Genomic DNA, 4,591 nt, shown 5'->3' with positions numbered 1-4,591 from the left:
CGGTGAGGAGATACCCCTTGTCCAAGGTAAGGAGCAGCAGCGTGCTTTGCTGGAGCAGCCGTGAAGACACACCCCAAGTCCAAGGTAAGAGAAACCCAAGTAAGATGGTAAGTGTTGCGAGAAGGCATAAGAGGACAGACACACTGAAACCACAATCACAGAAAGCTAGTCAATCTAATCACACTAGGAACACAGCCTGGTCTAACTCAATGAAACTTGGGTGCCTGTAGGGCCACCCAAGATGGGCAGGTCATGGTGGAGAGGTCTGACAGAATGTGGTCCACTGGAGAAGGGAATGGCAAACCACTTCAGTATTCTTGCCTTGAGAACCCCATGAACAGTATGAAAAGGCAAAATGATAGGAAACTGAAAGAGGAACTCCCAAGGTAAGTAGGTGCCCAACACACTACTGGAGATCAGTGGAGAAATAACTCCAGAAAGAATGAAGGGATGGAGCCAAACCAAAAACTATACCCAGCTGTGGATGAGACTGGTGATAGAAGCAAGGTCCAATGCTGTAAAGAGCAATATTGCATAGGAACCTGGAATGTCAGGTCCATGAATCAAGGCAAATTGGAAGTGGTCAAACAAGAGATGGCAAGAATGAACATCGACATTCTAGGAATCAGCAAACTAAAATGGACTGGAATGGGTGAATTTAACTCAGATGACCATTATATCTATTACTGTGGGCAGGAATCCCTCAGAAGAAATGCAGTAGCCATCATGGTCAACAAAAGAGTCTGAAATGAGGTACTTGGATGCAATCTCAAAAATGACAGAATGATCTCTGTTCGTTTCCAAGGCAAACCATTCAATATCACAGTAATCCAAGTCTATGCCCCAACCAGTAACGCTGAAGAAGCTGAACTTGAACGGTTCTATGAAGACCTACAAGACCTTTTAGAACTAACACCCAAAAAAGATCTCCTTTTCATTATAGGGGACTGGAATGCAAAAGTAGGAAGTCAAGAAACACTTGGAGTAAAAGGCAAATTTGGCCTTGGAATACGGAATGAAAGAGGGCAAAGGCTAATAGAGTTTTGCCAAGAGAATGCACTGGTCATAGCAAACACCCTCTTCCAACAACACAAGAGAAGACTACACATGGACATCACCAGATGGTCAACACCGAAATCAGATTGATTATATATATTCTTTGCAGCCAAAGATGGAGAAGCTCTATACAGTCAGCAAAAACAAGACTGGGAGCTGACTGTGGCTCAGATCATGAACTCCTTACTGCCAAATTCAGACTTTTTTTTTTTTTCACTTTTATTTGCATTTATTTTTTGCGGCATTTATTCCTGGGCCATAAGTTTTTGTTTCTTCAGTTTCTTCCGGGATATCTTTTTCTTCTGTGCAGCCTCCTCTTCTGGTCTAGGAACAATCTGTTCTTTTTCAGTAAGGATCATCTCAATGCGGCAGGGAGAGCTCATGTAGGGGTGGATCCGACCGTGAGCTCTGCAAGTCCTGCACCGCATCTTGGGGGCTTTGTTCACCTGGATGTGCTCAATGACCAGAGAATCTACATCTAAGCCCTTAAGTTCAGCATTACTCTGCATTTTTAAGCATGTGTAGTAAAAACTCAGCACTCTTTTTGGGCCATCGACCCTGAGTCCAGCCCCACTGTTTGGCCTGTGCACACCTGCCAACTCCACCGTTGTAGCGGCAGAACGGCACACACTGCTTCTTTAACGTGACGTCCTCCAGATACTTGGTGGCTTTTCGGATATGCATACCCTTTATGGCCTGGGCGGTTTCACGAGTGTTCTTAAAGTGTACACGAAGATTTGAACCTCTTGATTTGCATGATTTTGTGGGGTTTTCTGGGTCAAGTGAATAGCGCACCATTTTTAGGAGTTACCTCAGGCCGCTTACCGGAAAAAGCCAAATTCAGACTTAAATTGAAGAAAGTAGGGAAAACCATTAGACCATTCAGGTATGACCTAAATCAAATCCCTTATGATTATACAGTGGAAGTGAGAAATAGATTTAAGGGACTAGATCTGATAGATAGAGTGCCTGATGAACTATCAATGCAGGTTCGTGACGTTGTACAGGAGACAGGGATCAAGACCATCCCCATGGAAAAGAAATGCAAAAAAAAGCAAAATGGCTGTGTGGGGAGGCCTTACAAATAGCTGTGAAAAAAGAGAAGGGAAAAGCAAAGGAGAAAAGGAAAGATATAAGCATCTGAATGCAGAGTTCCAAAGAATAACAAGAAGAGATAAGAAAGCCTTCCTCAGTGATCAATGCAAAGAAATAGAGGAAAACAACAGAATGGGAAAGACTAGAGATCTCTTCAAGAAAATTAGAGACACCAGCGAATATTTCATGCAAAGATGGGCTCGATAAAGGACAGAAATGGTAGGAACCTAACAGAAGCAGAAGATATTAAGAAGAGGTGGCGAGAATACACAGAAGAACTGTACAAAAAAGTTCTTCACGACCAAGATAATCACGATGGTGTGATCACTCACCTAGAGCCAGACATCCTGGAATGTGAAGTCAAGTGGGCCTTAGGAAGCATCACTCTGAACAAAGCTAGTGGAGGTGATGGCATTCCAGTTGAGCTATTTCAAATCCTGAAAGATGATGCTGTCAAAGTGCTGCACTCAATATGCTAGCACATTTGGAAAACTCAGCCATGGCCACAGAACTGGAAAAGGTCAGTTTTCATTCTAATCCCAAAGAAAGGCAATGCTAAAGAATGCTCAAACTACCTCACAATTGCACTCATCTCATACACTAGTAAATTAATGCTCAAAATTCTCCAAGCCAGGCTTCAGCAATATGTGAACCGTGAACTTCCAGATGTTCAAGCTGGTTTTAGAAAGGGCAGAGGAACCAGAGATCAAATTGCCAACATCTGCTGGATCATCAAAAAAGGAAGAGAGTTCCAGAAAAACATCTATTTCTACTTTATTGACTATGCCAAAGCCTTTGACTGTGTGGATCACAATAAACTGTGGAAAATTCTGAAAGAGATGGGAATACCGGACCACCTGAACTGCCTCTTGAGAAACCTATACGCAGGTCAGGAAACGATAGTTAGAACTGGACATGAAAAAACAGACTGGTTCCAAATAGGAAAAGGAGTATGTCAATGCTGTATATTGTCACCCTGCTTATTTAACTTCTATGCAGAGTACATCATGAGAAACGCTGGGCTGGAAGAAGCACAAGCTGGAATCAAGATTGCCGGGAGAAATATCAATAACCTCAGATATGCAGATGACATCACCCTTATGGCAGAAAGTGAAGAGGAACTAAAGAGCCTCTTGATGAAAATGAAAGAGGAGAGTGAAAAAGTTGGCTTAAAGCTCAACATTCAGAAAACTAAGATCATGGCATCTGGTCCCATCACTTCATGGCAAATAGATGGAGAAACAGTGGAAACAGTGTCAGACTTTATTTTGGGGGGTTCCAAAATCACTGCAGATGGTGACTGCAGCCATAAAATTAAAAGACGCTTACTCCTTCTAAGGAAAGTTATGACCAACCTAGATAGCATATTCAAAAGCAGAGACATTACTTTGCCGACTAAGGTCCATCTAGTCAAGGCTATGGTTTTTCCAGTGGTCATGTATGGATGTCAGAGTTGTACCATAAGAAAGCTGAGGCCGAAGAATTGATGCTTTTGAACTGTGGTGCTGGAGAAGACTCTTGAGAGTCCCTTGGACTGCAAGGAGATCCATCCACTCCATTCTGAAGGAGATCAGTCCTGGGTGTTTTTTGGAAGGAATGATGCTAAAGCTGAAACTCCAGTACTTTGGCCACCTCATGCGAAGAGTTGACTCATTGGAAAAGACTCTGATGCTGGGAGGGATTGGGGGCAGGAGGAGAAGGGGACGACAGAGGATGAGATGGCTGGATGGCATCACTGACTCAATGGACATGAGTTTGGGTAAACTTCTGGAGTTGGTGATGGACAGGGAGGCCTGGCGTGCTGCAGTTAATGGAGTTGCAAAGAGTTGGACACGACTGAGCAACTGAACTGAACTGAACTGGCTACTGCAGTCAGGGTTTTCACCCGTGTTATTCAATCCTAGCTTCATGACTCAGCTAAGTATTACCCTGAGAACTCAGCATGCACAGAAGCCTGTGATTGGACAGAACCTCTGGAACTCGTAATTTAGCTGAAATTACACATGAACTTAATATGTCTTTGTGGGTTTCCCTAAAACCACTTAAAACATCTTCTACACAACTACTGTATGGATAGAGTTTTAGAGTAAAAATCTATGGTTGTTGAGTATGTGGCATGCATGCTGAGTCACTCCAGTCATGTACAACACTTTGCAACCCTATAGACAGTAACTCACCAGGCTCCTCTGTCCATGGGGATTCTACAGGCAAGAATACTGGAGTAGGTTGCCGTGCCCTCCTCTAGGGGATCTTCCTGGCCCAGGGGTCAAGCCTGCATCTCTTTATATCTACTTGCATTGGAAGGTGTGTTCTTTACCACTAGCACTACCTGGGAAGCCCTAAACCATCACACCGCTTCCTAACTTCCTAAACCCTACAAATTCTTAGAGAAATGTGGGAAACAGATGGAAAAGCAATCTTTATTTCCTCATCCAGAGCA

At 43.4% G+C, this 4,591-nt stretch overlaps 1 pseudogene; it reads right to left on the bottom strand.

Moving 5' to 3' along the window:
- Positions 1 to 1,301: 1,301 nt before the first annotated feature.
- Positions 1,302 to 1,882, bottom strand: LOC128047861 (60S ribosomal protein L17-like; annotated as a pseudogene).
- Positions 1,883 to 4,591: the final 2,709 nt, after the last annotated feature.

Source organism: Budorcas taxicolor, chromosome 5 (genome assembly GCF_023091745.1).
Source record: "Budorcas taxicolor isolate Tak-1 chromosome 5, Takin1.1, whole genome shotgun sequence".
Lineage (NCBI taxonomy): Eukaryota > Metazoa > Chordata > Mammalia > Artiodactyla > Bovidae > Budorcas > Budorcas taxicolor.
The sequence above is the reverse complement of the archived record's forward strand: the minus strand, read 5'-3'. Positions and strand labels throughout refer to the sequence as shown.